Source organism: Macaca mulatta, chromosome X (genome assembly GCF_049350105.2).
Source record: "Macaca mulatta isolate MMU2019108-1 chromosome X, T2T-MMU8v2.0, whole genome shotgun sequence".
NCBI classification, from domain to species: Eukaryota; Metazoa; Chordata; class Mammalia; order Primates; family Cercopithecidae; genus Macaca; species Macaca mulatta.
In genome coordinates, this window is record NC_133426.1 from 77,483,150 (window position 1) to 77,500,160 (window position 17,011).

The 17,011-nt window shown below is 39.8% G+C and overlaps 1 non-coding gene across 1 annotated transcript; it reads right to left on the minus strand.

The window, feature by feature from the left end:
* Positions 1–266: 266 nt before the first annotated feature.
* On the minus strand, positions 267–430 carry LOC114675275 (U1 spliceosomal RNA). The gene has a single exon (XR_003726354.1). It is a non-coding gene; the product is annotated as a U1 spliceosomal RNA (small nuclear RNA).
* Positions 431–17,011: the final 16,581 nt, after the last annotated feature.

Below are 17,011 nucleotides of genomic sequence, written 5' to 3' on the forward strand. Positions count from 1 at the left end.
CATCTTACCTCAATAACCTCTTTCTTCAAAGTTCATAATACTCAATTTTATGACTCTCTCAATGTTAAATGAAAATCTCAAAGTCTCCCCCCAACATTCACTGAGGACTTCAGTACCAACTGTTTTCCTTTTCTCATCCTGAAAGCCTTCATTATCCCCCTTGATGATCTAACACCCAGACCTCATGGATCCTTGACATACCCTATTCTAATTTCTTAATCTCAATTCCATTTCAATCACCCATTTCTTTCTTTCTTTTTTTTTTTCAGGGGAAAGCACAAACTCAGTCTCTCACTACCACACATTATGCAGTCGAGTTTCCTGTATTTGGGGAAATCGCAAGGGCCAGCACACCCAGAATGCAATGGATGGGCCTCACCCTGAGAAAACCACCTTTGTGATCATGGTATCTCCCCTGCCAGGTATCAATTATTTGTTTCTGGAGTGACACTTGGAATGGCTCTACTTCCAAAACCAAACACAGAGGATCCACTCTCAGAACGACTTGTTATTCTACCTCTCCTAAACCTTATACTCCCGAATTTACCCTTCAACTGACTCAAGGCCTTTAATTCATTAACCCTCTTACCTATTTTCCAAAGCCATCACATACCTTTGGGTTTTGTTGTTGTTGTTGTTGTTGTTGTTTTCGGGGGAGGGGGGACTGGAATTCTTTTATTTTAAAAAAGATTTTTATTTCCACAGGTTTTTGGGGAACAGGTGGTATTTGGTTACATGAGTAAGCTCTTTAGTGGTGATTTGTGAGATTTTGGTGCACCCATCACCCGAGCAGTATACACTGCACCATATTTGTAGTCTTTTATCCCTCACCCCCTTCCCACCCTTTCCCCCTGAGTCCCTAAAGTCCATTGCCATCACGTACTTTTGGACTGCACTTCCTTGTCTACTTAGGAAAGAGTCTATGGACAGTGGGACTTCAATAAAAGTAACCAGCACTCTCTATTCTCCTATCCCCTTGATTTTCCACCACACCTATTATGTCAATTCTCACCCACAAATCAACCAAACTATTTATATTCTCCATTCCCGCTTACAAAGTACTGCTGAGTAAAATTATATACTCCTGGTCACCAGCTTCCCTTCCATCCTCCACTCCTAACAGAATGTTCTTTTTTTAAAGTTGGCAAATAAAAAGTATAGATATTTATGGTATACAATATGATGTTTTGAAAGATGTACACATTGTGTAACATACGCATTACATCCCATACTTTTTTTTGTAGTGAGAACACTTAAGAATGATCTTTTAAAACATAAATTAGTGGCCGGGTGTGGTAGCTCTCGCCTGTAATCCCAGCACTTTGGAAGGTCAAGGCAGGCAGATCACGAGGTCAAGAGATCGAGACCATCCTGGTCAACATGGTGAAACCCCATCTCTACTAAAAATACAAAAATTAGCTGGGTGTGGTGGCATGCACCTGTAATTCCAGCTACTCGGGATGCTGAGGCAGGAGAATCACTTGAACCCGGGAGGCGGAGCTTGCAGTGAGCTGAGATCGTGCCACTGCACTCCAGCCTGGTGACAGAGTGAGACTCCGTCTCAAAAAAAAACCAAAAACAAAAAAACATAAATTAGGCAGGACTTCTGAAATGGCAGAGGAACTCAGCAAATCCTCTCTTCCTTAAAACAATGATAAAACTGGAAAAAATTGTCAAAAACAATAATTTCAGGACTCTGGAAATAGACAAAAATTAAACAAATTAAGAAGCATTTAAGAAAACCTGTGGAACCTTTGGCTACGAACAGTGGGAGACTATGGGGCTGCTTCCATCTCCCCTGCTCCCACTAGGTCCCTTGGAGCTGATTTTACAAGAAAAGTCAAGGCAAGCCATACAAAATAACAATTTAGATGCTGGAGGGGAATTACTTCATAAAGAATGAGCACCAAAAAACTCCTATACCCAGGGGTGTTTAAAACAATAGCTAACTCAATTTCATACAAACATGGGAAGCCAATATCACAGTTACCTGAAGTTACAATATTGGTTGGAGCAAGCAACAGAATAGCAGATCTGCCAGAAGTTTACAGAGAGATCCAGAAAACAGGACAGTAATAGTGGGGCTTGATAAGCACCTTCAAGGCCCTGGTTGTCTAGGAGGCTGTGTGCATGTGCAAGGCTGCACTGAAGTTCAAGGTACCAGAGAGGGGCCTAGTTATTTACATTTCCTTGGCTGAATGTGAGGCCTTGCACAGGCACAGGATATGAGAAGGCCTATCAGGAAGTAAAAGTCACGGAAGACTTGTAAACTCTCCAAACTTTGAATGTGTTTCCCAAACCACACACAACTTCGTCAGCAAAGGGCAGAAGACATACTGGCCCAAGGTGTTTAAGGACAACCTCCAGCAAATTATTGACTGACCACTAAGTTACCCTGACCCAGATATGATACCTAGAAAGCCAGGCTTAGAAATGAAAAAAAAATTATTATTTTATTTTATTTTATTTTTTGAGACAGAGTCTTGCTCTGTTGGCCAGGCTGGAGTGCAGTGGCACAATCTCAGCTCACTGCAACCTCTATCTCCTGGGCTCAAGCAATTCTTCTGCCTCAGCCTCCCGAGTAGCTGGGATTACAGGCATGTGCCACGAAGTCTGGCTAATTTTTGTATTTTTAGTAGAGATGGGGGTTTCACCATGTTGGCCAGGCTGGTCTCCAACTCCTGACCTCAAGTAATCTGCCCACCTCGGCCTCCCAAAGTGCTGGGATTACAGGTATGAACCACCGTACCCGGCCAATTTTTTTTATTTTAACTGAGCAAAAGTCTGGATACGGTGGCTCATGCTTGTAATTCCAGCACTTTGGAAGGCTGAGGCAGGAGAATCGCATGAGGCCAGAAGTTCAAGACCAGCCCGGGCAACATAGGGAGACCCTGTCTCTACAAAAAAAAAAAAAATTAAAAATTAGCTGGACATGGTGGCACATGCCTGTGGTCCCAGCTACTTGGGAGGCTGAGGCAGGAGGATCACTTGAGCCCAGGAGATCGAGGCTGCAGTGACCTATGATCACACCACTGCACTCCAGCCTGGGCAACAGAATGAGACCCTGGCTCCGAAGGACAGGAAGGGAGGAGGGGACAAGAGGAAAGAAGAGGAGGACAAGAGAGGAGAAAGAAAATACAATAGAGGGGTGGAGGGGGATGGGGCAAAAAAAAAAAGATAAAAAAAGGACAGCTACAACAATCATTAGGGAGTGGGGATCAGAACGCTAAGCTTAACATTCTGAGGAACTGCAAGACTGTTTTCCAAAGTAGCTACACTCATTAGGATGTCTATCGTAAAAATGATGGACAATAAGTAAGTGTTGGCAAGGGTGTGGAGAAAACTGAAACCCTCATACTCTACTGGTGGAAACGTAAAATGGTACAACCAATGTAAAAAGCCTGTGCTTTGGAAAACAATGTGCCAGTGCCTCAAAAGGCTAAACATTAGAGTTACTCTATGACCCAAAAAGCAGAAACAACCCAAAACATCCATCAACTGATGAATGGATAAGTATTATATATCCATACAGTGGAATATTAATCACCCATAAAAAGAAGTGAAGTACTGATACATGCTATAACATGGATGCCTTGAAAACACTATGCTAAGTGAAAGAAACCAGACACAAAAGACCACATATTATATGATTCCATTTATATGAGATGTCCAGAGTGTGCAAATTCATAGAGACAGTAAGTAGATTAATGGCTGCCAGGGGCTGAGGGCAGGGGGAAATGGAAAGGGCACACTAATGGATATAGGGTTTATTTTTGGTGTGAGGGAAATGTTCTGGAATTAGATAGTGGTGATAGTTGTACCACCTTGTGAATATATTAAAAACCACTGTGTTATGCATTCTAAAATGATGAATTTTATGGCATGTATATTTCAAATTTTAAAAACACCTAGTGCTAAGTGAAAGCAAAAGGCTATATAGCATATGATTTCATTTACATAAAATATCTAGAAAAGGCAAATCTACAGACAGCATATTAGTGGTTGCCTAGGGCTACAGAAATGAAGCAGGATTGACTGCAAAAGTATATAGGAGATCTTTTAGTTTGATGGAAATGTTTTAAAACTGGATTGTGGACATAGTTGCACAACTATAAATTTACTAAAAAGTTTTGAATTGTATATTTAAAATAGGTGAATTTTATGCTATGTAAATTAAACTTTAATAAAGCTGTTTTTTTAAAAAAAAAATATAAGTCAACTAGGACTCCTTGGAGAAATAGCAAGTCTGAGGCAGGAAACATATAAGCCTTGTGCCAGGAATCAAGCAAGCTATGGAACACTAATGAGTCATGTCAGGAACATACAGGAGGCAACACATTGGCAAAAGATGGTAAAAATTGAGCATTAACAAGAATAATGAATGCAGTCAATTAAAACCCATTGAATACATTTTTTAATTTTTAATTTTTATGGATACATAAATAGATGTACGTAAAAGTTATTTAAAATTTTTAATTTTTATGGATACATAAATAGATGTACATATTATGGTGACAGACATTTTTTAAAGAGTGGTTAATAATGACAGGGAAAGAACAAACATATACAACTCATTGGATATCATTGAAAGTAAGTAGAGCACCAACTCTTTACTCTGAAAATTGGTAATTAAGGAAAGAATTAATCATGTATTCTGCCTTCCCTGTAGGAGTAACACAGTAGTCCTAGTTGATGAGGGAAAGCTTACTTTCAGAAGAATTCCAACTAATTAATGTGGAAAACAAAATTAGGGAACCACTATTTTGAAACTACTAGTAAAATGATTAATTCCACCAATGGTCATCAACAGATTAAACTATTAGATGAAAAGTTGATGGGAAACATAATGAAGGAGTTAGGCAGGGCATGGTTGCTCATGCCTATAATCCCAATACTTTGGGAGTCTGAGGTGGGAGGATCACGAGCCCAAGAGTTTAAGACCAGCCTGGGCAACATATAGAGATCCTGTCTCCACAGAAAAATAAATAAATAAATAAAATTTAAAAATTAGCCAGGGCTGGGTGCAGTGACTCACACCTATAATCCCAGTACTTTGGGAGGCCGAGGCGGGCAGATTACTTGAGGCTAAAAGATCGAGACCAGCCTGGCCAACATGGTGAAACCTCGTCTCTCCTAAAAGTAAAAAATAAAAAAAAAAATAGCCAGGGATGGTGGCATACACCTGTAATCCCAGCTACTCAGGTGGCTAAGGCAGGAGACTCACGTGAACCTGGGAGGCAGAGGTTGGCACTGCACTCCAGCCTGGGTGACAGAGGGAGACTCTGTCTCAAAATAATAATAATAATAATAATAATAATAATAATAATCAGCCAGGCAGGGTGGTGCATGCTTGCAGTCCTAGCTATTCAAGAGGCTAAGATGGGAGGATCACTTGAGCCAAGAGTTCAAGACTGCAGTGAGCTATGATCAGGCTACTGCACTTCAGCCTGGTGACAGAGCAAGACCACATCTCTAAAAATAATAATAATAAGTTAAATAAAATAATGAAGGAATCAAGATGTTACTCATTTATTAAAAATGGAACGGATGTGTGCCTCCAGTTGTGATTCAAAGTAAAATACAGTTACCCCTGTTAAATATTATTGACCAAATGAAGAAAGTTGAACCTGAATATCATCAAGCTTCTAAAGCTAACTTCCATTACAAAAAAATATGGACTATAGAAGAATAAAGTAAATGACAGCATAAAAAAGAAAACAAACAAATCTAAAATGTGGGATATTCTACAGGATCACTGATTCACTTTCTGCAACAAGTCAATGGCTTGACAAACAAAATGCGAGGCATAGACTGCTCTCAATTAAGAGAGAATGGCTGGGCGTGGTGGCTCATGCCTGTAATAGCAGCACTTGGGGAGGCTGAGGCAGGAGGATCTCTTGAAGCCAGGAGTTCAAGACCAGTCCTGGCAATATAGTGAGACCTTCCCATTTCTACAAAAAAAAAAAAAAAAAATTAAAATTAAAAAACAATTAGCTAGGCATCATGAAGTGTACCTGTAGTTCCAGCTACTTGGGAGGCTGGGGCAGGAGGATCCCTTGAGCCCAGGAGTTCAAGGTATCAGTGAGCTATGATCATGCTATTGCACTCCAGCCTGGATGACAGAGAGAGACCTTGTCTAAAAGAGAGAGAGAAAGAGAAAGAAACTTAAGGCCGGGCATGGTAGCTCATGCCTATAATACCAACACTTTGGGAGGCCAAGACAAAAGAATCATTTGAGCCCAGGAATCCAAGGCCAGCCTGGGCAACAGAGCGAGACCTTGCCTCTACCAAAAAAAAAAAAAAAAGTAATTAACCAGGAGCAGTGGCATGTGCCTGTAGTCCTAGCTACTTGGGAGGCTGAGTCAGGATAATCACTTGAGACTGCGAGTTCAAGGCTGCAGTGAGCTATGCCACTGCACACCAGCCTGGGCAACAGAGCAAGACCCTATCTCAAAGGGAAAAAATAAATAAATGGAAATAGCTTAAATCTATAGTGAAATTAAACATAAGAACCAATGCGGTCTGGCGCGGTGGCTCACGCCTGTAATCTCAGCACTTTGGGAGGCCGAGGTAGGCGGATTACAAGGTCAGGAGATTGAGACCATCCTGGCTAACACAGTGAAAACCCATCTCTACTAAAGAATACAAAATATTAGCTGGGCGTAGTGGCAAGCGCCTATAGTCCCAGCTACTGAGGCAGGAGAATGGCATGAACCCAGGAGGTGGAGGTTGCAGTGAGCCGAGATTGCGCCACTGCACTCCAGCCTGGGTGACAGAGTGAGACTCTGTCTCAAAAAAAAAAAAAAAAAAAAGAAAAAGAAAAAGAAAAAAAAAAAAAGAACCAATGCCAGCCGGGTGAGGTGGCTCATGCCTATAATCCCAACAATTTGGGAGGCCGAGGCAGGCAGATCACCTGAAGTCAGGAGTTCAAGACCATCCTGGCTAACATGGTGAAATCCCATCTCTACTAAAAATACAAAAAATTAGCCGGGCGTGGTGGCAGGTGCCTGTAGTCCCAGCTACTCGGGAGGCTGAGGCAGGAGAATGGCATGAACCTGGGAGGCGGAGCTTGCAGTGAGCCGAGATCGTGCCACTGCATTCCAGCCTGGGCAACAGAGTGAGACTCAGCCTCAAAAAAAAAAAAAAAAAAAAAAAAAAAAAAAAATTTGCCAGGCGTGGTGGTGAGTGCCTGTAATCCTAGCTACTTGGGAGACTAAAGCAGGAGAATTGCTTGAATTTGGGAGGCAGAGGTTGCAGTGAGCTGAGATCGCGCCATTGCACTCCAGCCTGGGCAACAGAGTGAGACTCTGTCTCTGTCTCAAAAAAAAAAAAAAAAAAAAAAAAAAACCAGAACCAATGCCATCAAACTGTAAAAGTCCTTGAAAGTACTCAGCAGATCCCTTCACATCACCATAAGTATCCATCTACTTCTTCTTCCTCTGATTAAGATTGCTTTTCTCTCAAGTACTGGTACTCAAGTTAAACTTTAAAAACTGTTTTCTTTTGTTTCATAACTAATATTACAAAAATATTTTCTATTTGTTATTGCCATGTGTAATATTTTATTGACCCTGTGGATTAAGCAAGCTTTTTTCTGCTATTCTGGAAACATAACCACCACTTATAAATGGTTTCTCTGACAAAATTGTCCAGAGCTCCAAATCGCTAATTTAAATACTTAAACTTTTAAAAATACACAAAAAAAATGCACAAAGAAAAATTCACAAAAGAATTAAACATTTATTCTATTCATCATGTACAAATGGTTATTTTAGGATACCAAAAAGACCTAGTTGGTAAGGGAAAATTATTTACAGAAGAATTTCAGTTAATAGTCGTAGAAGAAGCTGGGCAAGGTGGCTCACACCTGTAATACCAGCACTTTGGAAGGCTGAGGAAGGAGGGTCGCTTGAGCCCAGGAGTTCGAAGTTACAATGAGCCATGATCGTGCCACTGCACTCCAGCTTGGGTGACAGAGCAAGACCCTGACTCAGGAAAAAAAAAAAAAAAAAAGTGTAGAAGAAATGAAAGAACTAGAAAAATCGCCATTTGGAATCCCCTTACGAAACTAGTAATTCAGATAATGATCATCAGTGGATGCTGAGACAATGAGGATGCCTTTCCAACAATGAGGGTAGATGAGAAAGACAATAAGGAATTTTAATATAGAAAGATTAAGCTGTCCACAATCTGTACTCACTGCTCAGTCATAGCATCACTAAAAGTGGACCAACCAGACATTGGGGTAGCATGTGTGAAGGCTTGGATTCAAGAGAAAGAGAGCATGGCATATACTGATAATTGAATATGGAATTTAGAATTGCTGAGGTACAGAGTGTGAGATTAGGAGTGGTGATAAATGAAGCTGATGCAGGAGCCAGATGTAGGGGCCTTGTAACACTTAAAGAATTTTGAATTTTCTCTTAAGGGAACTGGGAAGTCACTGAAGGGTTTTTGTTTTAGAATATATTCTCTGGCTATAGTGTAGGACATGATTTGAGGGTAAAATAAGTGTGGGGGCAGGTAGATGAATTAGGAGACAGTTGCAATAGTCCAAGTCTGAGATGATGGTGACCTGGACCAGGGTAGTGGCATTAGGAAAAAGGTGAAGTATATGGATTCAATGAATATTTAGCAAATAAACCTGAAAGGATTTGGTGGTAAAATAGAGAGAGGATGGTGTGAAGGTTTTAGACTTGGGAAACTGGGTTGATAGTTGTGCCATTCACTGACATAAGAAACACAAGAGGAGGAACGGACTTAGGCCGAGAGGGTGAGGAAGGAAGTAGCTCAGTATGGGAAATAGTGAATTTGCGATGACCATGAAGCCTGAAAATAGGCAGATGGCTACCTGGGGCCTGAAGCTCAGAAAAGAGGTCTGGATTGAACATACATTTGTATGAAGTCAGTGTATAATAAGCAGCTGAAGCCATGAGAATGGATAAGATGAGCCTAGTCAAAAACAGCAAAGCAGGGGGGCACAGTGGCTCACGCCTGTAATCCCAGCACTTTGGGAGGCCGAGGCAGGCAGATCACTTGAGGTCAGAAGTTTGAGACTAGACTGGCCAATGTGGTGAAACTCCGTCTCTACTAAAAATACAAAAATTAGCCAGGTATGGTGGCACGCGCCTGTAATCCCAGCTACTCAGGAGGCTGAGACACAAGAATCATGCCACTGCACTCCAGCCTGGGTGACAGAGCGAGACCCTGTCTCAAAAAAAAAAAAAAAAAAAAAAAGCAAACCATAACATGATAACATGTGGTCCTGTAGCCCTATATCTTTTACCTCAAGTAACTTCACAACAATGGCAGAAAAGAAACCAGATCACAGTGAATTGAAGAGTGGGAGGTGAGGAAAAATAAGGTGAATGAAGGGGAAGAAAGAGAGATGACAGGAACTGAAAGAGGATATGAATTTGTATAGCATTCATTTATGCTGTCCAATTAATCCTTTGCTATATACTGTCTTATATCATAATATGAATATATGGTATCATCCCCTTCAAAAAATGCCTCACATGCATGTCTAGTCTTCCCAGTAAAATGAAAGCTCCTCATGGAGCTTTTAAAAAATGTCTTTAGGCTAGGCACAGCGGGTCACACCTTCAGTCCCAGCACTTTAGGAGGCCGAGGCAGGCGGATTGCTTGAGTCCAGGAGTTCGAGAGCAGCCTGAGCAACATGGTGAAATCACATCTCTACAAAAAATACAAAAAAATCAGCCAGGTGTGGTGGTGCTCGCCTGTGGTACCAGCTATTCGGGAGGCTGAGGTGGGAGGATCACTTGAGCCTGGGAAGCGGAGGTTGCAGTGAGCCAAGATCGTGCCACAGCACTCCAGCCTGGGTGACAGAGTGAGACCCTGTCTCAAAAAAAAAAAAAAATTCTTCATATCCTGTATTCCCCACCGTACATACAGAAGCCAGAGAGCTGTTTGAGATCAGGAGGCTTAGCTGCTGACTATACAAGAACAACCTCCTAGGTAGGCAATATCTTTGTACAAGGTAGTTACTCCAGTGAGGCAGGCACACAAATTCAGCAGGCCAGTTTATACATTAAAAGGTTGATTTGTGAGCACATTTTTTAAACAAAGGGTAAAAATATTTTTTTAAAAAAAACAGAAAACAAACAAAAATAAACAAAACAAAGGGAGTTTATATCCACAAAGGATATATTAACATCAGATTATACAAGCCTGATAAACTATCTTTCTCTACTCAAGATATTTTTATAAAAAGCCTGACTAACCAGAATTGGGGACAAGAAGATTGGTGAGAAGAAACTTACTCTTAGCTGTAATGTTTAAATATTTTTATAAGGAGAATGTACTCACATGTTACCTATGTAATTAAACAACAACCAAAAAAAATATGAAAAGGCTAAAGAAATAAAGTATCATCCTTCCCCTTCCAGGCTCCTTGCAGATAACCAGCCTTTACCCTTCTATTCATAGATTACTATTTCAGATGGCAAATTTATAAGGCAGTTGAGTAAGTTAGGATTTCTTCACATTCTTACATTTCATTCTCTTTTTCCTGAGACCATACTCTGGTCTTTGATGGAAACTTAAAAAAAAAAAAAAAACATTCCAGTCTCATTAAAAGAAAACCTAAGTCTCTCAGGGTAGGTTAATTCTGCAGATGTATGCCTTCAGATAGCTGTTTTTATCTATTTTGTTTCATTTTACTTCATTTTCAGACAGTGACCTTTTCCCATCCTTACTTGCAAATTCTGAGAGCCCCTTTCTATAAGGCACCTTTCCTCCTTTTTAAATAATGTGTAGGAGTACTTGTTGACAGACAGAGCATTAAAAGAAAAGGGCACATTAATAAGTTTTATCAGTAATATTTTAGAAGTCTGAACTAGATAACCTCTGTTCCTTAGATTTGATGAAGATTCTGATTAAGGTAGAATAGCCTTGGCTGCCTCAAACATTTCTCTTTGCCTCTGGCACCAAAGAGGACACAGACCAAGCCACACCAGGACAATCTCCACTCAAGAATAGCAAGTTTGGACTGTGTGAAAGGTCCCCATTTTACAATAAACAAGCTTCCCTATAACTTTGAAACACTAATCCCAGGAAAACACTAGAAATTGGTTCAAGGTAGTATTCTGACAGGTCTGTTGGGTCAGATCCTATATACAACAGCAGGTGAAAGTAGATGAACAGTAGCAAATCCTTTTTTGATGGATTGATTTCAACAGAGGAAAGGTGTCTAGTCAGGCTGCAAATATTTGAGCTCCGCTCTGCCTTTTTTGATATTTTCAGATAGTCATTTGTATGAAGTGGCATACTAATCAAATTTGCAGATGATAAACTGGAAAAGAAGCTAGTACAACTGGATGACATTCAGGATTCAAAAGAAGTTTGACAAGCAGGAATGATAAGCTAAATTTCTTAGGCTGAAAAGACAGAGATCAAATTAAAGCCTTATACTAGGTCCTAAAACACAAGCATTTAAGTACCAAATGGATAAATATAGTTGAGTTAAAGTCTTAGGGATTTCAACTAACTATAGGCTCAACATAATTCAACAGAGTGATCAATGTGGCTGTCAAAAAAAAAAAAAAAAAGACAAGAAAAAAAAGCCAACAATTTTGGCCTACATGAGTAGTAACATAGGGTCTAGAACAAAGAAAATCACTGACCCACTCCTCTGTACTGATCAGAACATGTACCTGAAATAGTACATTTCATTCTAGATGCCAGTCTTTAAAGAGAGATATTCATGAACTGAAGTATGAACAGAATAGAATAACCAGAATGATGAGGAGATCTTCAAACTCTGCCATGAGAGTCATGGCAGTAAAGGAACTGCAGATGTTTATTTAGCACAGAGAAGACAAGACTTAGTAGAGGAAACCAATGACCACTGCTTTCAAATATAAAGGGTTGTCCAATAATGAAGGAGATTGTCTCTGGAGCAATTTCCTCAAATAATGAAGTATTCAAGCACAGATCTAAACTCACTTAGTGGAGATATTGGGAGAGATTCAAAAGCCTGGGATAAATCCTAGGTCTCTCAGCTAAAGGAGCCCCAAAGTGATGATACCTCAGTAGCAATAAGTATACCCCAGCAGAAAGATCCTGGTTGCTAAATATCATTCCCCACTTAACGGAGCCAGGCTTCCTTGGAGAAATAGCTGATTCCAAGGCTATGGCCAGGAAAATACATGATAATCCTAAAATATTCTTGTTGTCCCAGAAAGTAAGAAAGTGCCAAAGAATCATGGAGGCATGTCAATGGACACAGAAACCAGTTTGAAGAAGCTCCCACTGACCAAATCTGGGCCAGTTAGAGCATCAAAATGAATAAACAGTAAAACGTTATAACTCATGTAATAAGTAAGAATCCATGAGTCTATACTGATAATCAATCAGTCAATTAATCAATACATAGGGTAAAAGGAAAGCTCTTCCTTACAATTGAATGCCAGCAAATAAGTGTAGAACTAATGATGTATTTAGAAAATCACTATTTTTCAAATATCATAGTAATAACTGATTCAGGCAATAATCAATGAATGTTAAAATCTATTGGCTGAGACTTTGATATGGAATAGGACATTTTATACAGTCTCAAAGTGTCCCCCCACAAATTTCATATTTATTACAAATATAAAAATAGTAACTTTAGAGTGGAGACACTTGGCAGACCCCACTTTAACCAAGTAGTCAAAGTTATTATCACCAATGATGGGGCAAACTGATATCATGTACCTCCTGTTGCCAATGCACTGAGAACACATCACTTCTGTGATATTCCTACAAAAAAGAAGCATAATCTAAATCTAATCATGAGGAAACATTAGACAAACCCAAACTAAGGGACATTATACAAAATATCTGGCCTGTACTCTTCAAAAGTGTCAATGTCAGGAAAGACAAAGAAAGGCTGAGAAATTACTCCAAATTAAAGGCAACTAAAGTGACATGACAACTAAATCCAATGTATAATCCTGGACTGTATTCTGGACTGGGGAAAAATGCTATAAAGGAAATTATTAGGACAAGAGGTAAAAGCTGAATGTGGACAGCAGTGGTATTACATCAATGTTAATTTTCCTGATTTTGATCATTATGCTGTGATTTTGTAAGAGAATGTCCCTCTTCTCAGGAAAGATATGCTGAAGTATTTAGGAGTATAGGGGCCTTATGTCTCCGGGTTATTCTGATTCAGAGAAAAAATAGATAAAGATAGAGATAGAATGATAAAGCAAATGTGGCAACATGTTAAAAATGTATGAATCTGGGTTAAGGGTAAGTGGAAGTTCTTTGTAGTAATACTGTAACTTTAAATTTGAAATTATTTTGAAGTAATGAAGTTTTTTAAAAGCTTTGAATGATTAAAAAAGAGAAAGAAAACTATACTAAATGTTCTCTAAAGTTCTAAAAAGACCATCAGCAAGAGATAAATTCTAAAACTAAGGCTTTTAGCAAAGGAGACAATAATATTAAATAATTTTTTAAGAGTTGGAAAAGCTACTAAGAGATTAAAAATAGGCTTTCTGTAAGAGAAATAACATGGTATTTTGTGTCACATAGACCAGGATTCAAATCCTTGCTCTATCATTTATTATTTGTATGATCTTGAGCCAAGTCATTTAGCTTTTCTCAGCCTTAATCTCTTTATGTTGTAAAGACAATACTACCTACTTCTCTAGTTACACACATATATATTTCTGTAACATACAAAAAACTTTTACAAATCATTGCATATCAACATGAAAAAAGATGAACACCCCAATAGACAAATGGGCAAAGAACAAGAACAGTCAATTCATGATAAATTATATACAAATAGTCAATAAATACGTTATGTGAAAACCTCACCAGTAATAAAAGAAATGCCAATAAAACTGAAATATAGGCTTGGCACGGTGGCTCAGGCCTGTAATCCCAGCACTTTGGGAGGCTGAGATGGGCAGATCGCCTAAGGTCAGGAGTTTGAGACCAGCCTGGCCAACATGGCCAAACCCCATCTCTACTAAAAATACAAAAATTAGCTGGCCGTGGTGGCCCACACCCATAATCCCAGCTACTCAGTAGGCTGAGGCAGAAGAATCGCTTGAACACAGGAGGCAGAGGTTGCAGTGAGCCAAGATCGCTGCACTGCAGCCTGGGCCACCACAGAGTGAGACTCCATCAAACACACACACACACACCCCACACACACATACATACAAACTGATATATAATTTTTCACCTATGAGGATTGGCACAGAATAAAAAGACATAAAACCCAGTGTTGATGAGAGTGTAAGAAAATAGACCGAGCACAGTGACTCACGCCTGTAATCCCAGCACTTTGGAAGACCGAGGCAGGTGGATCACCTGAGGTCAGGAGTTTGAGGCCAGCCTGGCCAACATGGTGTACTAAAAATACAAAAAATTAGCTAGGCTTGGTGGCAGGCACCTGTAATCCCAGCTACTCTGGAGGCTAAGGCAGCAGAATCACTTGAACCAGGGAGGCGGAGGTTGCAGTGAGCCGAGATCGTGCCATTGCACTCCAGGCTGGGCAACAAGTGTGAAACTCCATCTCAAAAAAAAAAGAAAGAAAGAAAGAAAGAAAGAAAAGAAAATGTACTATTGGTAGTAAGGTAAACTGATACAACATTTCTAGAAGGCATTTGATAATATTAAGCAAAATCGATCCAGGAACTTCTACATTGAAAACTACAAAACATTGCTAAGAGGAACTTTACAAGACTGAAATAAATAGACTGGGTATGGTGGCTCATGCCTGTAATCCCAGCACTTTGGGAGGTCGAGGCAGGCAGATCACTTGAACCCAGGAGTTCAAGACCAGCCTGGGTAACATAGTGAAACCCCATCTCTACCAAAAAAACGTATTCAGGCATGGTGGCACACACCTGTGGTCCCAGCTACTTGGGAGGCTGAAGTGGGAGGATCGCTTGAGCCCGGAAGGTTGAGGCTGCAGTGAGCCATGGTTATGCCACTGCACTCCAGCCTGGGTGATAGACTGAAACTCCATCTTTAAAAAACAAATAAAAACCTGAAATAAATAGATATACCATGATCATGAGTTAGAAGACACAATATTGTTAAGATGTAAATCCTCCCAGAATTCTTCTATAGATTCAATACAATAGCAGTCATAATACTACCAGGTTTTAAAAAGAGAAATGGACAAACTGATTCTAAAATGTATATGGAAATGGAAAGGATCTAAAATATCCAAAACAATCTTGGAAAACAATAGCAAAGTTGAAAGACCTATATTCCTGACATTAAGACTTACTATAAAACTACAGTACTTAATAGACAAATAGATCAATGGCACAGAATACAGAGCCCAGAAATAAACTTGCACATATAAAGTCATTCGATTTCTGACCAAGCAGTGTTGGATTGGGGAAAGGAAAGTCTTTTCAACAAATGGTGCTAGAATAACTGGATATTCATTTGGGAAATATAAACCTCAACCCCGACCCCACATCATACCCAAAAACTAACTGAAGATGGATCATGACACTAAACATAATATAAATGCTAAAACCCTAAAGCTTCTAGAAGAAAATCCAGAAGAGAATCTTTGAGACTTAAGGATAAACAAAGGTTTCTTAGAACACAGAAAGCTGGCCGGGCGCGGTGGCTCAAGCCTGTAATCCCAGCACTTTGGGAGGCCGAGACGGGCGGATCACGAGGTCAGGAGATCGAGACCATCCTGGCTAACACACTGAAACCCCGTCTCTACTAAAAATACAAAAAACTAGCCGGGCGAGGTGGCGGGCGCCTGTAGTCCCAGCTACTCGGGAGGCTGAGGCAGGAGAATGGCGTAAACCCGGGAGGCGGAGCTTGCAGTGAGCCGAGATCACGCCACTGCACTCCAGCCTGGGCGACAGAGCGAGACTCCGTCTCAAAAACAACAACAACAACAACAACAACAACAACAACAACACACAGAAAGCTATAGTCATAAAAGAAAAAAAAATGATAAATTAGAATTCACTGAATTTTAAAATCTGCTCATGAAAAACCACTATTAAGAAAACGAATAGGCAAGCACAGACTAAGAGAAAATACTTGAAAAACATATATCTGACAAAGGACTTATAAGCAGAATATATAAAGAACTCTTACAAATCAATAATTTAAAAATGGATTTAATCCAACTTTAAAATGGACAAAAGATTTGAATAGATATTTGGCAAAGATATTTGAATGGTCAATAAGCACATGAAAAAGTGCTCGACATCATTAATACTCATGGAAATGCATATTAAAACGACAGTGAGCCAGACACAATGCCTCACACCTGTAATCTGAGCATTTTGGGAGGCCGAGGCAGCTGGATCACTTGAGCCCAAGAGTTCCAGACCAGCCTGGGCAACATAGTGAAGCCCTGTCTCTACAAAAAACAAAGCAAAAATTAGCTGGGTGTGGTGGCATGGCCTGTAGTCCCAGCTATTTGCACCACTGCACTCCAGCCTGGGTAACAGAGTAAGACCCTGTCTTTGGGGAAAAAAAAAAAAAAGAAAACTACAATGAGATACTACTACACACCCACCAGAATGGCTAAAATGTTAAAAGACTGACCATACCAAGTGTGGGAGAGAATAAATAACTACTAGAATTCTCATATATTGCTAGTGGGAATAAAAAATGGTACAACCTGTTTAGAGAATTACTTAGAAGTCTCTTATACATTTAAATATACATCTATCCTATAGTCTAGCAATTCCAGTTCTAGGTATTTACCAAAAAAAAAAAAAAAAAAAAAAAAAAAAGGAAGCATATGTTTACAAAAAGACTTGTACCAGAATGTTTACTTCAGCTTTATTCATAGTAGCCAAAAACTGTAAATAATCCAAATGTCCATCAATAATAGAATGGATATGCCAGGTACAGTGGCTCATGCCTGTAATCCCAGCACTTTGGGAGGCCAAGGCAGGTGGATCACCTGAGGTCAGGAGTTTGAGACCAGCCTAGCCAACATGGCAAAATCTCATCTCTACTAAAAATACAAAAATGAGCTGGGCATGGTGGCACA